The sequence below is a fragment of the Nothoprocta perdicaria genome, unplaced genomic scaffold (genome assembly GCF_003342845.1).
Source record: "Nothoprocta perdicaria isolate Ctin4 unplaced genomic scaffold, notPer1 scaffold_55, whole genome shotgun sequence".
NCBI classification, from domain to species: Eukaryota; Metazoa; Chordata; class Aves; order Tinamiformes; family Tinamidae; genus Nothoprocta; species Nothoprocta perdicaria.
The window spans coordinates 687,672-700,619 of NW_020455810.1; positions in this window are offsets into that span (position 1 = coordinate 687,672).

Here is a 12,948-nt window from a genome sequence, read left to right on the forward strand (position 1 = left end):
CGCCGCCGCCGCCGCAGCCACTTGTTGCCCGCGCCCGGCCGGGGAGGCGGGAGGCGAGGGAAGGGGAAGGGGAGGACGGCGGGGAAGGAGGGCAGAGGAGCCGCCCGCCGGCGCCCGCTTCTCTTAGCGGCAGGCGCCGCCTCCCGGCGCCCCGTACAGCGGCCCCGGCCCCGGTCCCAGTGCCGGCCCCCGCCCCGTAAGAGGAGGCGCGGAGTGGCCAAGGACTCGGGAAAAGGGGAAAAAAAAAAAAAGAAAATCAATTAGAAAAATCTCGTGTTTCCCATTGTCTGCCCGCAGACCCTGAGAATCGTGCCTGGCATTATCACCACCTATGACAGCAGAAACAAAGCAAATTTTATACCCCTCTCCAAATTAGTTCTTTGGGCTTCTTGTAGGGCCTGTGCCTTGAGACAAGATTCTTATTTAATGCAGATTTCATAGCAGACAGCTGCTTTTCCCAGCCCCTGGCACAATTTGCATGGCCCTCACCTCACACAGACTCTAGGCATCAACGGGGCAACCGGTCTGTGCCAGGGGCCCACGGGCTCCACCGGGACCAGGAACGTCTCACTGAGAGCTGGTCCCACATCATCCTACACATGGCATGATCGTATGTTTAATAACATTGTGCTTAATGGTCTAAGGGACGTTGCCAGCAGTAGCCCATGCCAGTGATAGTGCGGGGAGTCTGCACTTACAGCCAGAGCAGACCCATCTCTCACCAGAGACATCGCCCCAAAGGGAGGGGAGATGTGTGCTGGTAACCCACGGGGGGTATCCACCCCTACCTCAAGTACATACGTAGTTAGGACTCATCAGGACTACTCACAGAAAAGCCTTTAGAAAGCTGTCAGTGCTTACTAACATTTTGCAAATATTTGATCTTGAATATATAGTTCACTAATTGCCAGCTAATTACATGCCATTAATAGAAGCTTAGTTTGATTTAAAGCACCTGAATTGATTGTTTTCCTCTCCAACATGCAACCTTGTATAGCAAAAAAGGCCACGTTCCCAATGATATTGCACTGGGCAATGACTGCATCTGCAGGTAGGTTTCAGCAAATGCCATCTTTGTCTGCATATGCAGATAGCTCATGGGACTATGGAGAGAAGAGCATCAATGCTGACAGTGCTGCAAAGGCAGCTTCTAAAGCCTGAAGTTTGGGAATTTCTTTAACTTGAAAGAAAGAAATGTGCATTTTCAGGAACAGGCTAATTAGCTGAAGCTGAAATGAGGACCATCAGCACCACTGACTGATAAGATGTCAAGCAGCATTAATTAGACTCTAATCCCATCAAATACAGGTCATTAAGGGTTCTCCTTGTGAAGAAGTTTTGGTCTTGATCCAGGATGGCTACACACATACACACACAACACACATACAGACACCCTCAATTCTCACATATTAGAGCAGTTCCAAGAAAAAGCCCTTGCACTCAATCTTATTAAATTACCTCTTTAGGCTTTTTTTTTTCTTGAAAGAAAATATGAATTAGCCTAAAAATATAGTTTTGGGGGATCAAAGGTGAATTTCTAGGCATTAATAATAAACATTTGTACTGTTCCAAGGCAGGCTCACACTTTGAAGCAAGCATCTCTTCTTAACACGCTTGGTTTTCTTCTGGAGATTTATCTCTTTGGGAGATGAAGAAGCAGTCAGCCTGCATCTTTGTAAAACAGTAAAAAAAAATTATGTTGCAAGGTTGTTCGCTTTATGTACAGCCCTTGACTGCCCACCAAGGCATAAAACCAAGCAGATTTTTTTTTTTTCCTGCAGTGTGGCTTCTACCCCACCCCAAATACTTGCTAGAAGTTCACGTGAAGAGAGTAGGCTGTTAAGGAAAAAAGCCACTGTGACTTTCCTTGATGTGACAGACTAGCAGCGTCACTCGGCAGTGGTCACCATGCCCTAGCTGTATCTTCTCCCCAGCACTAGCACTGCTGGGCAATGCTAATGCTCAGCTGTGGGAGAGCACAGAGAGTCTGAAATCAGCGCTGCATCCCAGCCCCACGTGCAACCCAGCTGTGCTTAATCTTATCCTGAAAGAGAGTGAAGGGAGTATCTGTTGCAAACTGCTCCCTGTGGCAGACTCTCGTCTACCTTCTGAGAAGTAGTTCGTTTATTGCAGTAGCCTTTATTTTATATAAGAGAGGAACTTTCTAGGAAAGACCTAGGATTGGAAACACCATCTCATGTAGACTTGAGTACATAGATGTACTTAAATAGTGTGATAGAATTCTGCAACAGAGCCACCATGAGAAGGAATACAGCAGTTTCCCTTCAAATTCCAAACTTGATGCTACACAATTGAAATTAATCCCTTTATCAAGGAGTTATACTATCAGGTTAATAGCATAAAGCCCAGGAGTATTCTGACATTCTGACCAAAAGAAAAATATCGGAGAGGAAAGAACAACTTGTTTTAGGAGATCTGAAGTAAGCTTTCAGATAAAGGAGTGACTATTACTACTGAACATCTCACTGCACTCTTTGCAGAGAAGAATGAAATGGAGGCCACATACAGAAGTAGTAAAGTACCAAACCCATGTGAATATGAAGGCATAAAAATTCCAGGTAACACATTTGGCACAGCTACTCCTACAGAAAATGGGTAACTCTTTCCTGCAAGGCCCTGGCTAGAACTTTTTAAGCCTCAAAGGGTCAAAATGAACAGAAAAATTGAGAAAAGTTAGTCCAAAGAGGACCTACTACTCTCAAGTTCGGACAGATTCATCCCAGCACCATCCAGTACTCACCAAATCCTTAGTTCACTGCGGGATTCACTGTGGGAGTCTGCAGGCCTGTTACACATAGACGTATGCCTTGGGGCTTAGTACAATTTTGGCGACCGTGGATGAACCCTAGGACAATATTAGCTGGTGAACAGTTTCAGAGATGTTTCACTCCTCCCTGCCAAAGTTGTGTAGTGATCTTTTTTTTCTCTCTTTTTCTACCCTCTCTCGTCTTCCAGTTGGTCAGAGCCTTAGTAGAAAGCAGTTTATGTTGAGACTGTTCTGTCTGAACTACAAACACAAAAGACTGGCAGGAATAAAGTGGGTGTGACTGAATCCAACTCCCTGAACCACATCATGTAATTCCCTTGTGAAACTATGATTTTTATGCATAATAACCCTTTAAAATACACTAGTATTCAAATTGGAGCAAAGAATCTGAAAGCATCTCAGTCCTACTGCCATCTTTGTACCAATCAAAGGAGGGGTAGTGTTTCCTTTAGAATTGAAAATAACTTTCTATTCTGTTGTCTCTTAAAGTGATCTCTATGATACCCCTAAGGAGAAGAGTGGATGGAGTAGTATCAATTACTCTTATCGCAAGAATAGAAAATATTTGTTATTATACTACATGTGCTTTCCTATATTGTCATTTTCCTGCTTCATCAGGATATATCATTCCCTTTTTCCTAGACTCGCATCCTATCCCAAGGACGGGTACTTAGAAATTATCAGGGGTGAGGAAGCACAAAAAAGCCATGGGCGCAAATGTTTCTGTTTGGATGTTATTGCTGCAGTTCTTCCTGCGAGTGTTGGACTTGCATCTCTATTCATTATGGGCCTCCCTTTGTGGTACATTTCATGTCTCATGATGCACCATTTTTCTACTCCACAAATAAAACCACAGTAATTTCTACAAGTAGTGGCCAAACAAGGGATTCTGGATTAAGGGGGGAAAAAAAAAAAAAAAAAAAGAGAGAGAGAGAGAAAATTTTAAAGCAACAGAAATGTTTCCATAAAGCATTATAACAGCAATTCCAAGGCTAAATATTTTGGCTTGGGAATTTCTGTCACAGATTTTGTTTGTTTGTTTGTTTTGCTTCAGTTTTAGACTGAAGTTTTCTTTTTTAAAATTTTCCCCCTTCCCCCCAGAAAAACCTATTTAAACTAGTTTTGTGTTCAGCTTCCGTTTAAAAGTCCTTTATATCCCAGTCCTTCAAATTCCAGCTAAGGGTGGTTTCCTATTTGGTGTAGGAAGCTTGGATTTTCCATACTTGCAACATTTAAAGCATTTGTTTTCACACTTTGTATTTAAATAAAATGATGAAAAAATTAACATTACCCAGTATGTTTTTTTAAGACAGAAGAAGCCAAGTGGTATTTTTCTAATTATTTCTACTTTTAAATCAGGATGTTCATTTGGCTGCACATATTTTTTGAGTACTCCATGATAATATCTGTGTTGACTGCTTTTGGGCATTCTACAGTGGAAAACTATCCAAAAGAAATTTGACTAACAAGTTATTGGCAACTTAAAGCAATTATCCAAAGCATATTATTTTATTAACTACAAAATTACCCATCTAAAAGAAATCTAGATTCTCCTTAACATTATGGACAATTTTTTGGTCTGATTTTCACATGACCTGGGAGTATATGCCATTTATTTACTAATAGCCTTATTGTAATTGAGTGAATTGATCTACATGGCTAAAATGCTGTGGGATCTAAGGATAGTTTGGCTTGTATTTTAAGGGAGAGCTTTGGTAGAGTTTGCTCTTCTGGCTCTCATAGCACACCCTACCATGAGGTTAAGCTGTTCCAAGTCAAGTACAGGCTCTAATTTTGCAATTATTTCAAGAGATTTGGTTAACATGCATTAAATCAAGGAGATGCTCACATTTTAGGAATTTTTTGAGTTTGGTGAGTTTATCTTATGCTATGTGCTGATAGAATTGCAGAATTGCAGAACAGGTGAAGTACACTTCAATCAAATAAAGATCCAGTTTTATTGGAAAAATTAACCAATTCAAATCCTAAATTTTGTTTACCAATATCATATTTTTCCATTTTAAAGGAGAAAAAAAAACACTTGGACGTGATTTTTCTCTTCTTCCAGCAGCAACAACAACAACAAAACAGTAAATAAGCCTCAGATTGTCTGGAAATATGTTTTACATTATTGGCTGAAGAGTAAGTTTGCAAATTCAAGTGTTACACAAGAATGAAGACTGTATGCAAATCCAGAACCACTGTCCTGACTTTCCCTGCCCTGCTCACCTTCCACAGAAAAAAAAACTGAGGCCTACAACCAATATGGTAAAACAACCACTCCATTCCCAGAGCAGGTTGTGCCCGTGTGATTTATGACATTATAGTGCGTATATATAATGGAGACATAGTAGGTCTGTACAGGCAAAACTAATCCTGGCATCCAGACTTATGTCTGACCTTGCAATTTTAATTTAGTTTTTTGTTTGTTTGTTTTAAACATAGGGTTGACTGGTGCAAGATCCAAGAAATTAAGCAAAGAATGAAATCATGTAGATATATTTCCACATCCTACTGACTCTATAGAGATTATTTGCAGGTTTGAAAACCTAAGCCCTGCTAAACAGACTGCTGTTAGTTGTTTAAAAGAAGAACTGATGACAACACTTGGTTTTCTATCTTCCATGGCTGTGTCTACACTGACTTCTTTCTTTGGAGTCTGGTTGTGGCTCACTGTTCAGCTGTTGTGGCCAGGTTTCCTTTCTGAGAAAAACAGAGCAGGATGAGACTTGTGCCTGGATTGCATATGGTGGATGCTCCCACACTGTGGCCTGCTCTCCTAGGAGGAACAGTGCCACTCCATACACTCACTGATGTCTCATTTCACATCCTGCTCTTCACACGTGCCTAGCTGTACTCTCAACTTCTCAGTTAACCCTATTTATCCCAAATAAAACTCCCTTTCACCCTGCTGGTCCTGCTTCCTTTGCTGCCTTCCTTCCCAAGGCACTAACCAATAACCTCTCTCCCATTTCCACATTTTTTTCTCCTCAGCACTAATCTCCCCAAACTAACTTTTCTCTCTGTATTCAGTCTTGACCACTGTTCCCAGTGGCCACTGCTTTGTTTTCCTCATCTCTTTCTCTCCTTATCTGATTCCAGTCTTCTGCACCAGACTGCTGTTAATGTATAATATCCTATGAAAATGCAGGTCCTGAGTCTTGAATAGTTCAGCCCTCAAGGACTTTCTCCCCGTTCTTTCTTCCTTTTATGGAGGCAGTACAAGTTAGAAATGCAAAAGGAAGGCAGGTTCATCATTTTTTCTGTTAAAAAGTTTCATTATGTTTCAAAGCTTTGTGAGCAGTCCAGCCTATAGCCAGAGTGCTTCATTTTCCTTTGCAAGTGTCCACAGACAGCTTGGACTTCTTCTGAACCTGGTTTGTTCCTCTTGTTTTACAATGAGCAATTCATGGATATCTCACAACTAGTGTTACTGAGGGAAAAAAAAGTCTCTAATGCCTAAGAACTTCCCATAGGTCTGTCGTAATTGTATATTGTCTCATCATTGGACCTTCCCAGTCACACAGAGAAGAGGGCTTGTAGTAGATCAGGGGCAAATGTCCTCACAGAGTAACTCTACAATACAGTGCATCCCTGTTCAATGAAAAATCCCACTGCTTGCTCCAGCTTTCATCCCCCCAGCGAAGAGCCTGCTTTTTCCCATGTGTCTGTAACTAACTTGGAAGTCTATTAGGACAGTGTCCACATGTGAAGCTAGCACAATCAGCATGCACTCAATATTTTCCAAAGTGTTGTGAGCCATCAACTAACAGACTAATTTCTATCTTAATTAAAATCAGTCAGTTGCTTCTGGACAACCAAGTAGCATTGTTTCATTTTGAACATCAACCTATATTATTCTAAATATTTTTGCTCATACATATTAAATCACTTGCACTTGTTCTCTACAGCCAAGAAAGATACCACAGGGATCTTATCTCTTAGTAGCCAACAGTTGAAGTATTGGTTTTCCATTTGATTTGCATTGATACTCCTGTTTTGTGAGATACCCTTTCATCAAACAATGTCCTTATTTCATTGAGAACTCTAGAAGTCTACCCATTATCACAAAAGTTGGCTCCAAGACGCATCTGGTGACACTTCAAAGAACACAACAGATGAAAGTAGATCCTTTTTTTCAGAATGTGATAGAGGGAAATGAACAGAAGGCCTTCAGCTGAGAAATTAGAGGAGTTCAGATCAAGGGCATAACTTATCTTTCCGTTGAGCAGGACAGCAGATCAATGAAGCAGAGGGGCACGTGACATAACATCTTACATCATTTTTTGAAATGTTGTCTATTGATAGTCTCCCGGATCTTTTCTCTTCAGATAGTTTTTCAGTCTGAAAATTACTCAGAAGATAAGGAATTAAATGCATTGATTAAACCAACTAACCCAAATGGGTTAGTTCCCTAGTTGAGAGAGGTAGGTGACTTTATTCAATTTAGCTGCACTAAGATGTAACTGACCCTTATGTTACAAACTGCTTGTGCCAGTGGTATTCACTCCTTGGTGTTCCTGTTAAAAGACATGATATGTACACTCCCTAGGATACTTGAATTTAAAAACAGTAAGGTTGGCTTTGCAGCCATAAGTGACCACTAGTTTGCTTTGTCTGAGGCCAACTCCAGAACACCCACAGGAACCCTGCTGCGCCTAGACTCACTTGCAGGATTTTCTAGCAGAGCTCATAGCGCTGCGCATCAACATAATGCAGCATTTTCCAGGCTGGAAAACTAAGTTAGGGGTAGGAAATTCCTCTCAGGTTTCCATATATTCCTGCACACACCCTTATCTAGCAACACTAGAAGGAAAGGGGGCTACTGGAGCCATATAAGAGCAAGAGCTGAGAAGTCCTACTGTGTGACAGAGAAGAAAGATGAGGGAAAACTACTCCCCCATTCTGTTGTTTATTTTTCCTCTTCTTTACAGCCAGGCCTTCCTTTCAGTAAAAGTTGTAGGAAGCACCAGCTTTTACCTCAAGCAAACCCATGACTGGCAATACACTCATGCTGCATTTTCTTCCCATACTATGATTCCTATTCAAAATTACTGCAACCAGCGGTCTTCAACACAAAAGAGAGTACTGTAGCTACACTCATGCCATTTCTTATATGCTATAAATTTGTTTTAGGACAGAGATTTTTCAGCTGTATGGATTTTTTTTTTTTTTTAATTATAATGGGTGATTGTGATCTCGCTTCTTCTTTGGGGGAATTAAAGCAACTGCTTACTCTAAGGTAAAACGTTAACATTGGTAGCTCTCATTCCCATCTTCCTCCACATCCCTCTAGCTATTGCTCATTTGCCCACAAGTTAAAAGGATACTTAAACTTTATACTTATTTATTTTGCTTGGATTGCCAAAGAGCTGCAAGAGATATTAGCTGCAACTTTTTATACATATTTTTTTTTTACTTTCTCTTTTTGCTATGATAAAGCCTGGCAACAAATGCACAATGTGGCACAAGCCTTAGTGCCAGATTATGGCCTTATCTTCATCTTGGCCTTTACTGAGATTTATAGTCTCAGTAAATCTCCCTGTAATGGCTTCATACATCATTATTTGCCCCAGTAGCTCTATCCATACTGAGACCGATGGCCAAAATTCAGCTTGGTAAGGCAAGTCTGTAGTGCACACTGATGATGACGATACCCAAATGCCTGTGAACATACTGGTTTGTTAAATATCATCATGCTTAGGACACCTTTTTCTGCAGGTTTTCTGCCATCAACTAGTCTAAGCAGCATCTCAAGTTGCATCTTCTAAAAGTTGCATCTTCTAAAACGGAGGCCTCTGTGACTGCTGTCTTTTAACTTCTTCTGTCGTTGACAGAGCTCCAGTAACAGAATATCAGAACCTTAAGGGCCTCCTAAATTCATCTCTTGCCATTTGACATCTCTGGTACTCGGGATAGTATATTATAATGAATAAATTAACTAAAAATTAAGAACCACTCCTGGAAATCTCCGTCAGCAATTTTCCATTACATCCAAAGTCCTAAACAGTGAAGACAGCTTCAGTGGTAGCCTTGTAGCTGCATTCAAGCTGTTACAATTGTTTAAAAGATCAGAATAGCACCACATGCAATTTCAAGTAGAAGTTACATTGCACATGGTGATATCAAGCCAATGTTCTCATGAAAGCATTCATTTAGGGAGCTTAATGAGGGCAATTTGTCAGCAATTTCACACACCATTTGCCCAGACCTCTCAAATGCTGTGCCTCTCTCCCTCCTCCTGCAGTAATCTGCATGTTGTATACAGTTTTGCCTACCATTAATCATCTTTTCAGCACTGCAAGTTCAATGCTGCTTTCCCGGTAGGAGACCAAGGGAGCAACCTAGCCAAAAGAGAGAAAAGTCATGGGAAAAGAATATAAATGTTCATTTAAGAAAAAAAAAAGACAACAACAACCCCCTCAAAACCTAGCTGGACCATTTCATATCACCCACAGTAGCTGATCTAACAGCATTTGCTGGGACTCTACTTTTTCCATGGATTGAGAATGCAACTACTGAGTCAGATTGCGGTTTCCTGCAGCTAGAAAGGTCAAAGCAGAAACTAAGACCATTGATCAGCTTGAAAAAAAAATACAGAAAGGAAGAAAAGAGAAATAAAATCACCTTCCCCACACACCTCTCCCAATTTCTGCAATTCTTGCATTTTCATTTTCATCTAAGTCAAATTCAAAGATGACTCTTTCTAAAGAAAAATACATGTATTTATTGCAACTGTGTCTGCAAAAGGCTTGACTTAATAAATAACTAACTTAAGAAGCCATTACTGTTGATTGTCAGCATTTTTCTGCTAACCAAGATGCCTGAGGGAAAAGCAGATGGAAAGTAATTAATAAGACCAAGAGTGAGGTTTGCTGGATGTAACTGATACTGTTGGTAAATCTGGGACTCATAAATGATTCTCCTCAATGAAGAGAGAGAGACAGATGTTTCTGCTATTTCAGCAAGGAACTAAGAAAGAACAGGCAAAAAAAATCCCCACAAAATAAAACAGTATAAGAATGAGGCCATAAATAAGCAATGCAATTGGTACCACACAGTTCATCCTTCTTTGTGCCACTCCTGGTAAGACTGAAGAATCTGAGAAAAGAGAGGGAGGGAATCTGTTGGCATGATCTTATTATAATAATTTGGTATGCCATAATTAGAATTAAACAATTACAACGTATTTCAGCATATGTGGCCTTGTCCAATAGACACATAGACTAGTGTAAGCATTAAGTTTGCATCTGAATATTTTAATGTTTAAAGAAATGTTAGATAAATTGCACCCTCTGTAATATATGGTATCTTATACTTACAGTACTGGAAAGCAGAAAGGGAGTAAAATAGAAAGGGAAGTAGGTGGAGCAATATGTTTATTATTAACAGGAGATCTTGCTATGTTCAGAGAAAGGCATTTATTTCAGGAAAGCTCCAAGAAGGGAGTGGGTGGCAAAGGGACTACACGTTACTCACATGTCTGAAGAGGCATAGCAGGATTCACGCTGCGAAGCTTTTGCATGGCGGCAAAGTGCTGCCGTCATCCCTTTTGGCAGTGCTTCCAGCTGTGCATTACTCAGTTTTGCTGAAAAAGGCTTCAGAGCAAAGAAGGTTTCTTTAGGAGGTGCACCAAAAAAAAAAAAAAAAAGAGAGAGAGAGAAGATTTTATTCTCTAAGCCTTACAAAATAATCAATAAGTCAAATGAAATGTGAATCTGTATATATATACGTAAACATATATCACATACACACACAACCCTTTAAAAATATTTATGTATCTATTTAAAGGCAACTATGTTCTACTAAATCTTAATTTTTTTGAACTCTAAAACTATTTAAAATCAAAATGCTTCCCTAAATAAAGATACTGCACCTTGAAGAACTGAGTTAAAATTTTCTACCCCCAGGTTTTCTGACCTACAGGTTTCTGAGTACTTTTTCTCTATAGGAATATTTGCTCTATAGGAATGATAAATCCATACCAAGGATCAGGTTTAGTTACTTTTTAAAACCAATAATCTAATCATTCTAATATTATTTTTTCCTTGTTTTGACTATTTCTTTGGACACTTAAAGATCTGTCAATGATGGCAGGAAAAAAAAAAAAAAAACAGCCTGCACCTCCACACCTGACCTGTTAAGATTAGAGGAATTAGAGTCTACGACAAAAAATATACAAATACTGAGATTTTTTTCTACCATCTCCTGGATTTAATCTCTTTTTAGGTTTCAGAAATACCAAGAGAACTGCCACCACAACTCAAAAATGCACTTAAGCAATCAGTTGCAAGCTCCACGTCTGAGCTTTAAATGAACCTTATGCCACATTTTATACAATGGCAGAGTCTGAAAAGCATTATAACAATGACATGAAAAGCACTGAATTTCTGCCAACCACAGAAAAAAAATAATTTTTAAGCTAAATTTTCTGAGGTCAAAAGTTTTTTTTCCTTCCTTTCTTCCGTTGCAGCTTCAGGGCAATCATGACAATGACAGACACATCTGTGGCTGCCTTCAATCACCAGAGACCCAGAGTTTTACCAAAGAGAGGATAACCCTCCACCTAGACTAGGGGCACTGGATCAAACACTGCCCCCTTGAAGACACACCAGGAGGAGAACTCTTCATTGCTTCTTCCCTATTACATAGCTGCCCTCCACCAGCTGCCTCTAAGATGGTGTGATCCTGACCTGAATTAGCTACAGGTATGTGGGTAACAGTAAATGGTGAGACCTTCATCCTAAAACACCACAAACTTCTAAAGAAATCAGGACAGGCTTCAATTTTAGTTAATATTTTGTCTAATTTTGCTGCTGGATGGTGAAATATGGACATTCTCTTAAAGATAATAACCTATGGAAGAAAATAGATAACAGGCTAAGAAGATGCTTTTCCTTCTATGGTAAGCAGCAGGAAGTCTACAAAAATGTACAAATGGATAGGCAGAAGGAAAACCCCATCCCCAGCTCCACATGGCTCGAAACTAGAGTTCTGAAGTGACCAAGAGGCAGGAATCAAAGCTTTCTAGAAAGGAGATCTGGAAGGAAGGCTTGGAGTTCCTTTCATGAAAACACACAATAAACCTAACATAAATTTTGTGCTACCACAGGAGATCTGGGAGACAGATAGCATCAGCTGAATTGGAAAGGGATCATATAAATCTGTAGAAAAGAGGTCCATAAGCAGAAAGGGCATACGGGGATTAAGGAGAAAGAGAATAGGCAGAATTCCCCTGATTGCCTCTAATCTAGCAATGGTGGCTTGGGCCAATATAAGGAGAGTCGTCTGGAGGAAATGGCCAGGCTTGGCCAGACTTACTAAAAAGTAACTATGTTTATTCATGGTGCAGAGAGAAAGCGTACCGGGCGAGATGGCCCACTGGTCTGATTCTGGATTTAGAGTACTTCTGTTCCTATATTTAGGCAGTTAATGTCTGTTCTGCTTTTAACTGAATCATCAGGAATCTATATGACATTCAGCAGACACACCTCAAAATCGTCCACGTATGCCATTGTGCTGCTGTCTGTACGGGAGAGAGCTCGGGTAGGTCCATCTATCATGAGCAGTCCTACAGTTATTTCATTTCAGAAATCTGAAGAAAAACAACATTGCAGTTTCCTTTTATCCACACTCCTGTCTGTGCTGCTATCAGGCACCAGTCTCATGCTTAAATCTAGTGTCTTGGTCCTTTCCACCCGCACTGAACTGTTCCTTCATCCATACTTGTGACACACTTGGAACAACATCTGACCTCCAAGTCCTCCATCCATATCCCTACCGCCTGCCAACAACTTTTGGCTAACACTTAAAGAAGATATCTCACCACTGACCTGGCACCCTGGGCGATCAGCTGGCAATGAGGCCCCGGCAGCTTAAGGAAAAGAGAGCTCTCCAAATATCCTGGGACTCCTCACCCAGCACATGTACACCCCATGTTATCAGATCAACAGGGTTCAGCTTTATTATTGCATCATTATTAATTTGCAGAATGTGTGTGGTTTTGCTTTTAAAGACAAAAGAACAAGTCTTAATTCAAGCAGTTAGAAAAGCACAAGGGAATATAAATACTCAGACAGTGTTGTCATTCAAGAGCTTCTTTATTGCAGATAGGTTGGTGGAGGCAAAGTGACTAGCCCCACATGCCATCTAAGGACTGG